Source organism: Saccopteryx bilineata, chromosome 5, assembly GCF_036850765.1.
Source record: "Saccopteryx bilineata isolate mSacBil1 chromosome 5, mSacBil1_pri_phased_curated, whole genome shotgun sequence".
Lineage (NCBI taxonomy): Eukaryota > Metazoa > Chordata > Mammalia > Chiroptera > Emballonuridae > Saccopteryx > Saccopteryx bilineata.
In genome coordinates this window covers 135,067,637-135,086,392 of record NC_089494.1, presented here as the reverse complement: position 1 = coordinate 135,086,392, position 18,756 = coordinate 135,067,637, and the positions used below count along the sequence as shown (strand labels likewise).

The 18,756-nt window shown below is 36.1% G+C and overlaps 1 protein-coding gene across 15 annotated transcripts in view; it reads left to right on the top strand.

Moving 5' to 3' along the window:
* Positions 1-18,756, top strand: part of ZNF438 (zinc finger protein 438) — a 260,065-nt gene that overhangs the window by 63,877 nt on the left and 177,432 nt on the right. For 3 of the 15 annotated variants that reach the window (XM_066280568.1, XM_066280559.1, XM_066280558.1), the window contains exon 3: positions 6,648-6,856. The exons of the other annotated variants lie outside the window; for them this stretch is intronic. The gene's annotated coding sequence lies outside the window, so the exon portion shown is untranslated. The remainder of the gene's footprint in view (positions 1-6,647; positions 6,857-18,756) is intronic. 15 annotated transcript variants of the gene reach the window in all.

Genomic DNA, 18,756 nt, shown 5'->3' with positions numbered 1-18,756 from the left:
TGCAGTTGAAAACAAAAAAAAATCAGTACAACAAGCACAATCGTACATGCAGTTTACTCAGTGTCACAAAACGACCAGAAACTGTAGTTCGCATCACAACTGCTGTTAACTAAGCTAATATCTAGCTAGGATGCTAGAGAAATGAAAAATACAAGTAGGCCCCTAGGCTTACTTAATTTTATCCAAAATATTTTGAACTTCGTGGATTAGTCTGCAGGCCGCACAAAATTGTTTGGCGGGCTGCATGCGGCCCAGTTTGAGACCCCTGTCCTAGATGATAGTAATAATCACCTTCCTTATCTCCTCTTGTACCCTTTGAGTCTGTTTATCATGTAGGAGCAAAAGTAGGTTTTTTATTTTCTAATGTTAAACAGTTTCTGTCATTCCCCTGTTCAGGATCCTTCAGTGGCTCCCCATCATACTCAGTATAAAACCCCAAGTCTTACCATGTTCTACCAGACCCTGTGTTTTCTGCTTGCTGAATTTATTTGCTACCATTCTGTCTTACTCACTTTGTTCTAACCACAGTTGCCTTCTTGCTGTTTCTTAAATTCTCAAAGTCCACTTGGAATCAGCTGTCTCCTCCCTACTCCCTGACCCTGCACCGTCATTCTCACCAGTCCAGCCTCTAGCCTGATGCCAGAGGAGATAGATTTATAGACAAGAAAAGTACATATGCAAGGTTCTCTGGCACATGTAGTAGGATAGGTCAGAGCATTATTATTCCAAGTTTCTGTCATTTGAATTGCTTTCAAATGTAAGAGTGACTAGAGATTTAGAGCTACAGAAAGACACAGGTAGATCAATGGAGGAAAGTTACAGAGAGAGAGAGAAAGAGAAATATTTTTACTCATAATGAGCACTGTTATGAATATATTGGTAACAATTACATCTGCGTAAAAATAGGCTGGGCTACTTCATAGGACAGTGAATTCCCATCATTGCTGGTGTGCAAGTGGAGATGGTCACCTCAAGGGGTGTGGTGGACGAGGACTATCTGAGTGGAGGAGGAGGAAGTTGATTTCTAAGATTGTTTCAATGCTGAGATTATATGATTTAGAATCTTTTTTTATCAGAGCGATTATTATTAGCGTCTCCTCAGATTAATCCTTCTGGATTTGTATTGGGAAGATTTCATCTGTCTCGCCAGTGAAGTTTTCAATATTAGAGATGAAGGAAGAGCTAATATCAAAGCTGATTTCTAGTCAGATTGGCCAAGCCCTCATATAAGGAATTCAATACTTTGAAGTCTTTTTGTTCTCTTATTTTTTTATTTTAAACTTACTGTAATTTTTTTTGGTCTAAAATAAGCAATGTGTGCACAAATTCCCTAGTAGATTTTAGTTATTAAACAAAAGTTTACTGAGTTTTAGAAGTAAGAAATATGATATTCGGAAATTACCTTTCGTCAGGGTTTGCTAGAAACTCCTTAGCCTTAAACCAGCAGCTCTTTGAGAAGTAGCAGCCATGTTTGGATGTTTCATTGGGGGTGAAATAGCTATTTCCTTATCTTATCTTAGAGGTGAAAAATATGATTTAAGTAATAGAGGACTTAAAGTTATAAATGCTTTTAGTTAGACCTGAATAAAGCTATTCATGCAACTTCAAGTTTCTTATAACCATTGTGCTACGGCCTTTGAATTAATGATGTAGGAGAGAGTGATTTTCAGGGCCTCTGTGATATTAGAGCACTTTATATTTCATTGCTTTGATAACTAGCATTAGAGCACTTTATATTTCATTGCTTTGATAACTAGCACCAAAGGATGACACATGTAAGAGTTGCACCCAGCCTGGCATAGCTTCCTGCAGCACCAGGGCCTACCCCACACCAGCAGGGGTTGGCACAGCCCATAAAGTCAGCCTTCTGGTGACTGCATTGTTCTGACTCTGTACAGAAGACCTGAACACCTTAACGTGTTTTCACTTTGAGAATCTTGTTTCTCTGTTTTCCTCTAATTTCTGATTTTGCTGCCCCCTTTCCCATGATGCCTCTTTCTGTCCTTTAGATCTACCCTTCTTTCTTCCTGGTTACTTTTTTTTTTTTTGTATTTTTCCAAAGCTAGAAGCTGGGAGACAGTCAAGAGTCCCGCATGCACCCAACCTGGATCCACCCAGCATGCCCACTAGGGGCGATGCTCTGCCATGTGGGGCGTTTCTCCGTTGTGGCCAGAGCCATTCTAGCACCTGAGGTGGAGGCCATAGAGCCGTCCTCAGCGTCTGGGCCAACCCTGCCCCAATGGAGCCTTGGCTGTGGGAGGGGAAGAGAGAAATAGAAAGGAGAGGGGGAAGGATGGAGAAGCAGATGGGCACCTCTCCTGTGTGTCCTGACTGGGAATTGAACCTGGGACCTCCACACACGGGGCCAATGCCCTACAACTGAGCCAACTGGCCAGGGCCCTGGTTACTATTTTACTTCACCTAAATAAAACTGCTGCTCTGCCCCAAAACAAACAGTTTGAATTATCTCCTGTATCGATATTCTGTCTTTACTTGAGCCAGGCACCCTCCTAGGAGTTGAGGTAGGCAGTGGCACCACTTTAATTCTAAAGGTAACATAAACATTGTACGTGTGTCATGGTTCTTGATATCTTGTGCCTAAGCAATTAGGAATAATTTTTGTTCCTGGCCTTAGCAAAAGACTAATACAGTTACAATCCTTTTATAGCCAATAATGAAGTAATAAACAAAGCATGGGAAAAGCAATTCTCAAATATAATGCATTTCTCTCCATAGACCCAGCTACGTACACAATGGATTTGAGAACCAGGGATGAAATGAAAGGGGTTTAAACTACATCAGCTGATGTCTGAAAGTTCAGACTTTAAAATGGTGTATTAGGTTCACTTAGAACACCTTTATTTGCCTGTTTTTCCTCTTAATGATAGCAAACACACCAGTAACTGTGTTCTAAGCACTATGTATTTTAACTCATTTAATCTTCATGGTGATCTTGTTAGGTAAATGCTGTTGTAATAATCCCCATTTCACAGATGAGGAAACTAAGTCTTGGACAGAGGCATCATTGCTCAGAGTTACACAGCTTATTTTGTTACAGCTGGGATTCAAACACAAGTATTTAACTGTTAGTTTTGACCCTTAAATCCTGTATGAAACCTGGCTTACTGAATTCTCAGATCACAATAGGTTAGAAGTTAAAAATTTGAAAGATTATAATGACCTTGGATTCCCACTTTAATGTATACCTCCTAGTGAAATAATTGCACAAGAGCACATATATGTGCAGGGGAGTTCTATAAATATTATGATATCAAAATAGTTATCATAGCAAAATATATAATTGAAAATAATACAGAAGCCCAATAACAGGAGAAATGATTAAACTAGGGCACTGCTTTTCAAACTTTAATGTTTAATGAATCACCTGGGTATCTTATTAAAATGTAGTTTTTATTAAGTATATAGTGAGGCCCAAGATTCTACATTTCTAACAAGTTCTGAGATCATGCTGACTTTGCTGACCCCTGGATCCCACTCTGAGTAGCGAGGAACATCAATACATTTATGTTCTGTGTTTGTTAAGAACAGGTCTGGTACTGGGCTGAGATGGATGGGACACTCGAGACACTCCAGTCACCTCTCACTAGTCCAGTCCCTGGTTAGGACCATTCAGTGACCCTCTGTTATACTTCTAACACAATTGAAGTGAAATTTAAAACTAGTATCTGCACTGTTATCTCAATTTGAAGTAAGAGGTGTATGTGTGAAGTAAATATATGCCTAGCAAAACTCTGTGAGGAGATAGGGCAGTTGTTACCCTCTGAGAGTGATCTGTTTACAGGTGGCATATTTTTCATCTTTAAATTTTGGCACTTTTAAATTTTCAGTAATGAGCCTGCATAGTTTTCTAGACATTGTTTATGATAATTAACATTATTAAAGCTTTCAGATCACTATGCACTCAAACTTGGTTTATGACTGTCTAGCCTTGGAGTACACATTTGCTTCCTGCCACCCAGATACCTCTCCATAATCTCCTACAAAATATCTGCTCATTTTTTTTTCTCAAAAATATATAAGATATTTAATGGTTTAGTGGGAGCTTCAGGTTAGGGCTTTAGTTAGGGCATCTGCCAACACAGATACTAACGGGCAAATATTTATAAGAATAAGGGTAATGAAATGAATACATTTTATGAACAATTATGGGTTAGATATGAAAAAATCCCACTTTTCACTTTTTACTGGTGTTATCTATTTAGCATAAGGTTCTGGAAAGGCAAAATCTTTTGTACTTAATTCCTAGAAAAAAAATAAATATAAAATAAAGATTCTGTCTTTACTTTGTCTCTTTCTTTTTTAGTAAAGTAGTCTCAGCAGGTTTTTAAAGAGAAATCAGTTCTCCTTTCAACCTTTAAAGTTTAGCAACCTGAATTTAGACATGAAGTACCTAACTGTCACTGTGGAGCAAGGAAGGACTTACAGTTGTAAGGAGACAACGCAGAAAAGCCTGTTTCCTCTAAAACCTCACCCTTTTGGAGAGGTGGTTTTTGGGAAGGGGAGGAATTCCTGTAATCTGTTTAGGGTTGCTCTTGAGAATCTTGTTTAATACCAAGCCTCAGGAAGCTGGGAAGAACAACTTGATTAATGAAGTAATACCAGGTCAGTGTACAATGACCCTAAAATACAGGTTGCTCTGCACAAACCCTAAAGGAGCTTAAAACCAAGCCCCAAAAGAATTATATTAATCCATAAGTAACTGTGTGCCAGAAGAAGTTCAGCATTCTTTAAACAAACACAAAAAAATCCAGGACCTAGCAATATAAAACTTATAGTGAATTACATTCAATCAAACATAACTAGACAAACAGAGAAGCAGGAGAAATATCCCATAACAGGAGACAATAGAAATAGACCCTGAAATGACAAGGGTGATAGAATTAGCAGACAGGTATAATAAAACAGCTATGGTATATCTGGCCCATATATATAAACGTAATGAGAGATGAAATAGAAGATATAAAGAAGAAAATATTGGTATATCCAGACATAAAAAGTACAGTAACTTGAAAATAAAATTGTACTAGATGGGAATAAGTACAGATTAGATCTTTCAGAGGCAAGATCAGTGACCTTGAAAACACCATAAGAATTTAACCAATAACACAGAGAAAAGAGATTGAAAAAGATGAGCAGCAGCTTGGTGTTCTATAGGATAATAACCATGGGTCTAACATAAGTGTAATTGGAGTCTCAGATTTGGTGAGAGGGTGAAAGAGAAAAAATATTTAAAATAGATAATGGCTGTAATTTCCCAAAATTTGAAGAAAACTGTAAACCTATACAGATCCAAGAAATTTATCAGAACCCAGACAAGACACACATATACACACACAAGAAAATTGCTCAAAATCAGTGATAAAGAACAACTCTTAAAAGTGTACAGAGGGTAATCTTTATTACCTACAAAGGAATGAAGTTAAGAACTATAGCAAATTTATCATGAGAAACTGTGCATAGCAGAATGCAATTTAATAGCATTTTTCAGGTGCTAAGAGAATTGTCAACCAAATATTTTATATCTAATAAAAATATCTTCAGAAAATAAAAGAGGAAAAAATAAGGGGGAACTAAAACCAACACAACTCATGACCAGTAGACCTACATTGCAAGAAATATTAAAGGAAGTTCTTCAGGGAAAAGGAAGATGACACCCCATGGAAACTTAGACTATACAAAAGAATGAAGAATAGTGGAAATAGTTCATATGTGATAAACATAAAAGAAAGTTTCCTTCTATTTTACTTTCTTTAAAAGGTAACTGTTTAAACCAAAAATATAATGCCAATGTCTATCTAGTGGGGTTGGTAACATATGTGAGAGTAAAATGTATGACAACATACAGAATGGGGCTGGGGAAAGGAAGCATACCATGGTAAGGGCCTTCTACATGAAGTGATCTAATATTTTTTGAAGGTGGGTTGCATTAAGTTAAAGAAAATTTTTTAAAGAATTTTTAAGTAATAAGATTAAATCTTAAAAGATAGTACAATAGAAGACAGATCTTAACTAATTAATTTTATCAAATGTTTAATGGAGAAATAAATCAGAAAACAGAAAAAAGGAAGACATTTCCATTTGTTTCAGGAGACCAGCATTAAGCTAATACCAAACTAGATAAAGACATTACAAGAAAAGAAAACTGTGAACAAATATCTTTCATGAACATAGATGCAAAATTTATTAATCATTATCAAATAAAATCCAGCAGTATGTATAAAAATTAGATTTAATCTAGGGATATAGGATTGGTCTAACATTGGAAAATCCACTAACATGTCATCACTTTAACAGGAAAACAGAAAAAAGTTATATACAATACTTGCATAAAAAGCATTGGACTAAATTCAATAACTGTTTATGAAAAAATCTTTTGGAAAACCAAGACAGAAGGGAATGCAACCTAATAAAAGTCTTCTACACCGAAGCTTTGACTAAAATCTCATTTAATGTTAAAAGATAGAATGCCTTTTCCCTTAAGATAGAAAACAAAGCAGTTATTCCAACTCTATTCCCTCTATCTAACTTTGTATTGGAAGTCCCAGCCAGGTTGACAGGCAGGCAGTAAGAAGAAACAAATGGCATACAGATTGGCAAGATAGAAATGAAATGTCTTGCCTGACCAGGTGGTGGCGCAGTGGATAGAGCATCGGACTGGGATGCGGAGGACCCGGATTCAAGACCCTGAGGTCGCCAGCTTGAGCGTGGGCTCATCTGGTTTGAGCAAAGCTCACTAGCTTGGACCCAAGGTCGCTGGCTTGAGCAAGGGGTCACTTGGTCTGCTGAAGGCCCGCAGTCAAAGCACATATGAGAAAGCAATCAATGAACAACTAAGGTATTGCAACAAAAAACTAATGATTGATGCTTCTCATCTCCCTTCATTCCTGTCTGTCTGTCCCTATCTATCCCTTTCTCTGACTCTCTCTCTGTCCCTGTAAAAAAAATAAAATAAAATAAAATAAATTAAAAAAAAAAGAAATGAAATGTCTTTCTTTGCAGGCATGATCATGTATAGAGAAAATGCTAAAGAGTCTCCAAAAAGCCATTAGAGTTTATAATTGGATATATTAAGACTGCAGGATATAAGGTAGATACACAAAATAAATTGTATGTTCATATATATACTGGCAATAAAAAAGTGGAACTAAAACTTAGTATTTATATGGAAATACAAAGGACCTAGAAAAGTAAAAAAAAAATTGACAAAGAAAAGCAATATTAAAAAGTTTTTACTACCTAATTTCAAGACTATTTTTATGTTAAAGCTTTCTTTTTAAAGCTACAGTGATCAAGGTGGTGTTGACCTAAGGAAGACGTACATATCAGTGGAATAAAATAGAGAATTCAGGATTTTTATGGTTTCAAGTCCAACATTTGAAGTCTTTAATCCATTTTGAATTTGTTCTTGTATGTTGTGTAACAAGGTAGTCTAGTATCATATTTTTGTACATATCAGTTCAATTTTCCCAACACCATTCATTGAATAGACTAACTTTACCCAATTGTATTTTTTTGCCTCCTTTGTCAAATATTAATTGACCATAAAAGCATGGGTTTATTTCTGGGCTCTCTATTCCATTCTCTTGATCTATACGTCTATTTTTATGCCAGTACCATACTGTTTTGATTAGTAGGCCTTGTAGTATAATTTATCAGGTAGCGTAATTCCTCGTTGTTCTTCTTTCTCAAATTAACTGAGGCTATTCAGGGTCTTTTTGGTTTCATATAAATTTTTGGAATATTTGCTCTAGTTCTGTGAAATATACCATGAGTGTTTTGATAGGAATTACATTGAAGCTATAGAGTGCTTTGGGTAGTATGTATGTTTTAATGATGTGAATTTTTCCTATCCATGAACATAGTATATGCTTCCACTTATTTGTATTTTCTTCACTTTATTTCTTCAATGTCTTATAATTTTGAGTACACATCTTTTATGTCCTTGGTTAAAGTTATTTGTAGGTATTTTTTTTGAAGCAATTGTAAATGGAATTATTTAAGAAAATAAGCTTCCCTTTCTGATAGTTTGTTATTGGTATATAAAAATATAACTGATTTCTGGATATTTATTTTTTATCCTTCTACTTTATTGAACTCACTTATCAGTTCTGGTAGTTTGAATCAGTTCTAGTAGGTGGAATCTTTAGAATTCTCTACATACTGCATCATGTCATCTGCAAATAATGACAGTTTTACTTCTTCATTTCCAATATGGATGCCTTTTATTTCTTCTTTTTGTTTGGTTGCTATGGCTAAGACTTTCAGTACTTTATTGAATAAGAGTAATGAAAGTGGACACATCCCTGTCTTGTTTACAATCTTAAGGGAAACACTTGAACTTTTTGCCCATTGAATATGATGTTGGCTGTGGGATTTCTTATGTGGCCTTTATTGTGTTGAGATATGCTCCCTGTATTCCCACTTAGCTGAGAGTTTTTATCATAAGTGAGTACTGGATTTTATCAAATGCTTTTTGATATGATTGTGTGGTTTCTGTTCTTCATTTTTTTTATGTGATATATCACGTTTATTGATTTGCAGATATTGTTCCAATGCTGCATCTCGGGAATAAATCCTACTTGATCATGGTGTATGATCTTTTGAATGTATCACTGAATCCATTTTACTAATATTTTGTTGAGGATTTTAGCATCTGTGTTCATCAGGAATATTGGCCTGTAATTTTATTTCTTTGTAGTATCTTTATCTAGTTTTGGAATGAGCTTGGGAAACTTCCCTCTTGTTGAATCTTTTGGAATAGTTTGAGAAGCACAGGTGTTAGTTCTTCTTAGAATGTTTGGAAAAATTCACCTTTTGGTCAGTGAGTCCATTTTAGCATTATTTACAATAGCCAAGATTTGGAAGAGCCTGAGTATCCATCAGTAGATGAGTGGATAAAAAAGTACTGGTATATTTACACAATGGAATATTACATGGCCATAAAAAAAGGAAGGAAATCTTACCATTTGTGGCAGCATGGATGGACCTGGAGAATATTATGCTAAGTGAATAAGCCAATCAGAGAAAGACAAGTACTATACAATTTCACTAATGAACAAAATAAACTAACAAAATAGAAATAGAATCATAGATAGAGAGCAAACTGATAGCTGTTAGAGGGAGCGTTGCAGGACTGGGTGAAAAAGGTGAAGGGATTAAGCAAAAACAAAACAAAACAAAAAAACCTCATAGACAGAGATGGTACGGGGATTACCAGAGGGGAAGGAGGCAGGTGGAGAGAGGTAAAGAGGATGTAGGGGAGATAAACGGTGATGGAAGGAGACTTGACTTGGGGTGAACACACAATAGAATATACAGATGATGTATTGCAGAATTATACACCTGTGACCTATATATTTTATTAACCAATGTCACCCTAATGAATTCAATAAGTTAAAAATATCTTTTTATAAGAAGTTCATAATAATAAAAAAATAAAACCACCACCACAACAAACCAAATGAAAACTACCATGTGAACATCTATTTGGAGTGAAATAATTTTATAAAAGAGTAGAAATTCCAGAAATATACCCACACATATAAATGGTAATTGATTTTGACAGACTTGCCAAGATAATTCAATGGAGAAAGGGTATGTTTTCAACAAATGATACTAAACACCTGAATATCCAAATGTAAAAACAAATAAAGAAACAAAATTCACTCCTCTTACCTCTTCCATATATAAAGTAACTTGAAAAGAATCATGTTTCTAATTATAAAAGACTAATACTATAAAACTTCAAGAAAAAAATCACAGGAGATAATCTGCTCATAAAAATATTTTATAGCTTCATATTCATTTTGAAATATCCCCTAATTTTTGTGAGCAATATATTAATGAATTTGTGATAAGCAAAGATTTTTCAGGACAAAGAAAGCATGAACATAAAAGAAAATTTGACGAATGGTACTCCATCAAAATTTAAAACTTCTATTCTTCAAAAGACATTGTTAAGAAAATGAAAAGGCAGTCTTTAAACAGAGAGAGCATATTCTCTATACATGGATTTGACAAACTACTTGTGGCCAGAATATATGAAAATCTCTTACCACTCATTAATAATAAGACAGCCCAGTTAAATATATGGCACAAGAAAATGATTAATGACCAGTACAGCACAAGAAAAAGGGCTTAACATTATTAAACATCAGAAAAGTACCAATTAATACCACTGTATAGCATCAAAAATAGCTAAAATTAAAAATTGAAGAACAAGTGTTAGTTCAGATGCAGACCAGTTGGAACTTTCATGTGTTGCTGGTGGGAAAGTAAAATGATAAAGCCATTTTAGAAAACAGTTTGGCAGTGTGTTAAAACGTTAAGTGTTAACGAGCCTGACCTGTGCTGGTGCAGTGGATAGAAAATGTGGACAATTTTCCTGAAACACTGCTCTCATGGGTTTAAAACCCTGGGCTTGCCCGGTCAAGGCACATATGACAAGCAATGGACTAACAACTAAAGTGAAGCAAATATGAGTTGAAACTTATCATCACCTCCCTGCCCACTCCCTTGTAAAAATCAATCAATAAAATATTTTTTAAAAATTACAAAAAAAGTTGAATATATTTTTACTATATGAACCCAAAATTTTATTTATAAATATTTACCCAAGAGAAATGAACGTATGTTCCCAGATACACTTGTACAAGAATGGTCATAGTGGCTTTATTCCTAATAGCCCCAAGCTAGAAACAGCTTAAATGTTCATCAGCTAGTGAGTGGACAAACACATGTGGTGTACCCATGCTACGGAAAACTACTCGGCAGTGAAAGGGAATCAAGTATTGATCCACAACACAAAGGAATCTCAAAAACATCGTGATGAATAAAATCAAAACACATAAGAATATAAACTCTATGATTCCATTTACTACCCTGGATTTTTATCTCAGAAATGCTAGAAAAGCCAGATTTAATTTATAGTGACAAGAAACAGACATGTTTTTGCTTGTAGCTGAGAGTGGAGAGTGATTGACCCGGATAGGGCACAGGAAACAGTTGGGCACAATGAATGTGTTCTGCGTCCTGACTAATGTAGTGACTATATGGATAGAGGTGTTTGTAAAATTTATTGTAATGAGCACTTAAAATGTTCATATTTTAATGTATGTAAAATATAATTCAGTAACATTAAAACAACTTCAGTAATATTGATTTTTTAAATACTTACATACATTTTGAAAGTTATTTAATTAGCAAAGATTAAATTCTGTCTACTGTTCGAAGACCTCTGTATAAGGCTGAAAATGGACCTGAAAAATTCATTTAGATAAATCAGTATGCACAATATAAACAATAATGCATGAATTCAGTATACTTACACAAGGAAAAGGAGTAGATGATTTCTCAGTATACTTGCATCCTTAGAATTCATTAATGCACTTTTCTAACTCCTTAAATAGTATTAGGTAATGTTTTTGGCACTCAGATTCCAGTTAAAATGAAATAATTACACATAATTCATTCTTGGTTTGCTTTATTCTTTTCATTTTTTTTAACTAGAAAGAATATGTATAAGACACCCTAGTGTTCCTTAGACTTTATTCTTCCTTTTAGGAGTAGAACCCATAGATGGGACCTGAGTTCATACATGGATGACCACCTATATGCCATGTCTCTCTTCTTTTGTAGCAGGCTTTGTAACTATTGAGAGATGAATAGTGTTGTGTAAAGTTACCTCCCTAAAGACAAGCCACTTGATCTAGGCTTTCTTTTTTTCCTTTTCTGCGGATTGTACGTTACATCAGGTATAACAGTCACCTTCCAGAGATGGAAGCAATGTGGAGGATGATAGAACCAGCCTGGGTCCCTGAACAATCTCGTGAAACACACCTCCCCCTGCCACACTACACTATAACATGAAAGAAAAATTTCTTTTTTTCTTTTTTTTAAGTGAGAGGAGGGGAGATAGTGAGACAGACTCCCATATGCTCTGTGACCAGGATCCAACCCCTGTCTGGGGCCGATGCTTGAATCAGCCGACCTATCCTTAGCACCTGTGGCAATGCTCAGACCAACTAAGCCACTGGTTGCAAGAGTGGAAGAGAAAAAGAAGGGGGAGAGGGAGAGGGAAGAAGCAGATGGCCGCTTCTCCTGTGTGCCCTGCCCGGGGATCCAATTTGGGATGTCCTCATGCTGGGCTGACGCTCTATCCATTGAGCCAACCTACCAGGGCCAAAAAAGATTTTCTAACTTGAGCTACTGTGTTTCTGATGATCTTTGTTATTTTAGAAAGTTGATATCCTAATAGAAAATGAAGCATATAAGATTCTACATTTTTCTCTGTACTGTTTGGCTATGCTTGAGTAATGTATACTGCTCACAAAAACTAGGGGATATTTCAAAATGAATATGAAGTGATATAAAAAAGCATTTGATTTTTTTTTATTAAACAAGAACATCACAAAAGCAAATGACAAGTCAGAGAAAGTTGTTTGATTATGCAAATGAGACGCAAAACCAACTTTCATTTCATTGGTGAAAATGCACTGTACAAAAGGCTGCACGTTCCCTGATCCCCTAATTTTTGAGAGCTGTATATTTTGGTGTATGCTCTCAATTAACAATTTTTAAAATAGCACAGGACTGTATGCCAAGAGTTCTGTAGATGCAGTAGCTATTTAAGAGAATGTTTCTCAAATTTCCAAGTTTCATGTAAACTTTACATACTAATTATTAATAAATTGATATACAGTACTGCGCTTTTCTAATTTTAAGGTTGTCTCTATAGACTTATTTAAGATTAATTTCAGTGAAGTTCTGCAGACCTTTATAAAGAAGTTTTCTTCTTTGTAACATATCAATATATATATTCTATTCAACTTTTCTGTAATTAGTGTTTGGTCTGTGAAAGGCTTAAGATATAAATTAATGATTTGTTCCATTAATTTTTGTTTATATTTCAGTCAGTTTTTGGTTTGGTATATGTGTTAGTGTATTATTTATTGTCAAAATCTCAATTGAGAATTATATATTTTATCAGAATAAATTGATTTTCTAATGTATGTCTAATGCTTTGTGTTTTAGTTGTGTATTCCTACAATAGTTTTTATTTCCCTATACATCTTTGTACTTCTTATTATATATATTTATTCTTTCTTTATCATTTCTTTTAGATATGTTTCCTAAAAGTGGGACATATTTAGATTAAATTTTATAACCAAGTAAGAACCTTGTCTTTTAACAGATATTTTAATTCATTTATGTTTAATGTCAAAATTGATTTAATTGGTTTTACTTCATTGATCTTACTTTAAGCTTCCTGTTTTAAATTCTTTTTTGTTTCCATTTTGGTGGGGTTTTTTCTTTTGCTATTTGATATAAAGTTTATCTTTAATTTTGATTTAGTTGATATTTTGAATTTGGGGTGTATCTAAAGGTAAATAGCCTGATTTGAAATCTGCTAGTGATTATTTTTAAGTTTTTTTGAAGCATTACATCTCTGTAATTCCTGTAATCAACAGTCGAGAATGAGAGGGCATTCTTTGTTTTCCCTCAGTGTGAAATGAAAATTTTAATAGAATTTTACTGTCTGCTTCTTTTCATTTATATGATCTGACATTTTAATTTCAGGTAGTAAATTAAATAATTTTAAATGATTTATAAATATTTCTTTCATTAATTTTTATATTGACATAAACATTTGGAAAACTCTAAGATTGTCATATTTTAATAAATTGTTACTATTTTCCAAATATATATAAAAGTGAACTTTAAGAAAGTCATTAAAAATATACTCGTGTGATATTATATAACTTCTCATTTTTCTTGGTCTGTTTCCATAATATGTCTTAAAAATAGACACTCTTTTTCTTTACCCTGTTGCCCACATTCAGACCATTTTTCTGCTTATTAGACCAAGAAAAAAGTAAAGTCTAATCTGAAATTACAATATGAAATTTTGTATTTGGTATTTACTAGAATAAAGTGTAAGGTTTAGAATATGTTTGCGATTCTTGGTTTAATGGATTTTATGGTGGTGAGTTGGGAAATATTATCAGTTACCATCTAGTAAGCCTGATTTCTAAAATGTCTCTGTCAATGACTATATCAGGTAACACAGGGTATGGAATTTACATTATCATTAAAGTTTGTTCAATGACAAATGACAGAAGCTGTCCTCTTGCTGCTTGGAGTCTCTGGTAGGCTGTCATTCCTCCCTTCAGTGTTCCTGGTCATGTGGCTTTCTCAAGTGGGCATTGGGCTTCACTCTTTCTCTAGTGCAGTGGTTCTCAAACTTTTTGAAGTCGGGGCACATTTAAAATCCTACAAATAATTATAGGCACATTATATACAAATTTCTGAGAAATATGTTATAATAATTAAGTCATATATTAAAGAAAAAATATAAAGTCCAAGTATGCTTTTATGGTAATTAAACAAAATAAATATGACAAAATTAAATTTATTCTGACATTAAAATACATTTTTTGAGTTATGCTTTTTTAGAATTCGTAAAAAAGAGGGGTTTAAAAATAAAAAATGAAAAAAGTTATCTTTTTATATACTGTATATAGATACATTTTTAGTAAGATTTAGTAAATTCGGCAGGTCCTTGTGTGAATGTGTTAAGTTTCTTTTTTCTTTTTTTTTGTATTTTTTCTGAAGCTGGAAATGGGGAGAGACAGTCAGACAGACTCTCGCATGCGCCTGAATGGGATCCACCCGGCACACCCACCAGGGGCGATGCTCTGCCCACCAGGGGGCGATGCTCTGCCTCTCCAGGGCGTCGCTCTGCCACGACCAGAGCCACTCTAGCGCCTGGGGCAGAGGCCAAGGAGCCACCCCCAGTGCCTGGGCCATCATTGCTCCAATGGAGCCTTGGCTGCGGGAGGGGAAGAGAGAGACAGAGAGGAAGCGGGGGGTGGAGAAGCAAATGGGCGCTTCTCCTATGTGCCCTGGCCGGGAATCGAACCCGGGTCCCCGGCACACCAGGCTGACACTCTACCGCTGAGCCAACTGATCAGGGCCTTCTTCATTCTTGCATTTATAAGAAAAATGATCCTGATGTGTCCCAGCGATTTCTTCAAAGGCATATATTTGAAAGGCAAACTCTCATTTCCTTGTCAGTATATTGGAGAATTCCTCTCTTTTTACTCTTATTTGTGTTGAGTGCAGAAAACCCCCACCATACATATCATCTTTACACCAAACAAAGGATAGAAGAAACTTGCCTCTAGTCTTTCTAGGGAACATGGGGGGTAGTATAAACAATCCAGCACCACAACATAACAGCCTTTTGCAACCTAATCAGGCAAGTGAGGTGGGGGGTTGAGCAGACTGTCAGCTTACAGCCAATTCCACACACCTCTGTCCCCCAAAAATCTAAACTCCAAAAACCCTGCTGGTATTTTGGTCCCCAACAGGCACGATTTTTCTCTGGAAAACCATAAGGCACACCTGGAAATCTAGGGAGCACCAGTGCACCCCGGCACACACTTTGAGAACCACTGCTCTAGTGTAAGGGTGCTTGTATATGGGACTTCCCTCTTATTTATTCATTTTTTTCAGAATATACTTGAGTAACATTTAGGGAAACAGAGTCTTAGGGGATACTCAGCCTTGTCTTGCAAACAGTGTGGAAGAAAGAAGCCTGTAACAATTGCTAGGGGTAATGTCTTTAAGAAACAGTGATGCTCAGTTATTCTTAGAGATGGAAGACTTGTCATATATATATATATATATATATATATATATATATATATATAATTTTATTTTTTTTTTTGTATTTTTCTGAAGTTGGAAACATGGAGGCAGTCAGACAGACTCCCGCATGCGCCCAACCGGGATCCACCTAGCACGCCCACCAGGGGGTGATGCTCTGCCCATCTGGGGCGTTGCTCTGTTGCAACCAGAGCCATTCCAGCACCTGAGGCAGAGGCCACAGAGCCATCCTCAGCGCCCGGGCCAGCTCTGCTCCAATTGAGTCTTGGCTGCGGGAGGGGAAGAGAGAGATAGAGGGGAAGGAGAGGGGGAGGGGTGGAGAAGCATATGGGCGCTTCTCCTGTGTGCCCTGTCTGGGAATCGAACCCGGGACTCCACGCCAGGCCAACGCTCTACTACTGAGCCAACTGGCTAGGGTTTCTCATATTTTTTGAGCAGATAATTATGTAGCTGGACTAGCAAAATATAGGGAGTAAGAGGAAGCTGAGAATGAGGACTGCCTCTCCAGGATTACAGATTAGGGTGAAGTTCTTGGCAAGACTTGTTTAGTTGGTTTTTTGAAGAGCATGGGATGAGGAGGCAGCAGAACCTTTGTTCTAGCTTTGGTTCTCTGGTTTTTGTTTTGTTTTGTTTTGTGACCATGTCAAACCCTCAACTTTTCTAGTCCTAAGGCTAGACTTATTAAATGAAGAGGATGACTTTTTAAGATCCTTTCTAACCTTAAATTTTCTTGACTAACCAGAGCATTTGGAATAGCAAGGAAGTTTCAATTTGAGAGCATTTTTATTTTTCACTTCATTAAGCAAAGAAGTCAGCTTAATTTAATCTTGTAAAGTCAAGAGGAATAAATCACTTATCTTACCACTTAGAGTAGGGAGAATTAGAAGAAGGAGTCATATGTTACTCATGTATTCATGCTCTGACCTAATATTAGGTAAGTGACATGTTATGGTGGAGAGGCCCAGATATAACACCTGGAATCAGTCTGGTAACAGAATGACTCAGAGGAATGTTAAATCACCATTTTCCCCCGAGAAAACTGAGAAAGGTGTTTATCTAGACACTGAAGTTTCTACCTTTCTCATAGGGATATGTGTGTGTCCTGAGATTGAGGATGCTGAGAGGTAACACCACTGTGATAGCAGTCAGTCATCAAGCTGAAGGTTCCCCTGAGGGTCTTCCATTGATGAGTTCCTAAGTGATAAAAGTAAAAAGACTGCGAGCACCGAATTTAGGTTTTACAGGGTCAGAAACAGTGCTGGCCAAGGCAGCTGTTTGTCGTGAGCCACCCTGGACGTGGTCACAAACTGGGTGGGCGGAGAGAATTCTAAATAATGGACATATTATAATAGTGAAAGAGCCAAGAAACTGCTGACTGAGTAAAATCTGTACAGCAGCCCTCAGAAACTGTCTTGAGGAAAGGCTTTGTGGTGCCTAGATTCTGGGGGGTGGGACACTGACAAGGCTCCACCCAGAGCAGCGTGGAAGAGACCATGCCGCAGACACTGCTGGCTTCTCTTCTCTGTCGTCATCGCTTTGAGACTTAAATATCATTGAAAAGTTTTATTTTTCTCTCTATCAAGAGCTTATATGGAGGGAAAAAGAGAATTGTTTTACTTCAAACTGCATTTTGTTTTAGTAAATAAATCATGAATAAAACCAAATAAAATTCAAAATAAATGAGGAACTTGGATACAAAACATATACGTGATAGTGCCACCATATAGAAGACCCCTCTAAGGATGCAGAGGTCAACATTCAGTAGCCTCTGTCCTCAGGAACTTGAGTGAGGCATACAGATAAATAGTTAGGATTCATTTCATGCAGTTTTTATAGAGTATCTATTCAAGGCTATGTGCTAGATGTTGAGACAGCGCAAGGTAAGATACAGTCCCTATTCTCCAGACATTCATAGTCCAGAGGGAGAGGAGTAGACGGGTAATCGGAGCACAGGGTTCACGGTGGCATATAGGAGGGATGAAATCATTAGCATGCACAACAGAAGATGATGCAGACAACTTTGAATTTGTCCTAAGGATACAACTAAGCAGTCTCAAGAAACCTGTTTCTTCAGTGGTTGTAGTAAGCTGTGTTAAAAGTTCTGTTCCGAGAGCTGTACATTTCTTACATTAAGGATGATAATATGTAATAGCCAAGAATTTCACAATGCTTTTCTGTGTGTCAGGCACAGTTCTAATGCTTTACATATAACAAGTTATGTAATCCTTGCAGTAATCCTATAAGGTACGTGTTGATATCAGCCAAGAAACTGAGGTCCAGAGCAATTTAGTTACTCAATCAGTAATGAACAGTATATAGTGGTCTTAATTACTGTGCTAAGTTAAGACTTACAGAATGAAGGGAGTTATCTACAGGAAGAACTACTGTTGTATGTTCTTGTAGATACAGCAACTTAATATTAATGAGTCCATAGCTGAGCACTTGGGAGGAAAAAAATTGTCTATACATATGCTTTTCATTTTCTAGAAATAAAGCTATGCATTATTATAATTATTGGAATTGCCCTGTACTAGCTACAAATTATAACTAGAATATTTTATTTGAAATTATAGGAAATATATGTTGATCAAATACAGTTCTCCATTAATTTACAGAGAAGGGCTTTCTTGAATTTTAAATATATCTAAAAGAGGTTGCACAGCTTCCCACAATCAAGAGCTGAGTCCCATAGCTCTCCTAGGTAGGGATGGAAGAAGGAAGATTCAGCCCAATGCTTTCCTGGTCAGTAAGAGGCTGCTTTCTCTAGTGCTCATTCTTTGAAATGTCTACCTCTTTTTATAACACTAGAAGCCTTTAATTTATAAGCTGGATTTGTAAATTGACGGGGCCCAGCCTGCTTGGCCTGTGGTGCATGTGGCTTAATTTCATGTCTGGAGGCCTGCTATTTGCTGCTCTGAGGAAGTAATAAGAGCTTTGGTGACCTGGTTTGCTCACAATTTATAGGCTCAAATCTAGATAATCTGAAAAAGTCAAACTTATGGTTGTAAACTAGAAGGAAAATTAAAATTTTAAAACCAGCATCAATATGGTATAGACATGAATTAG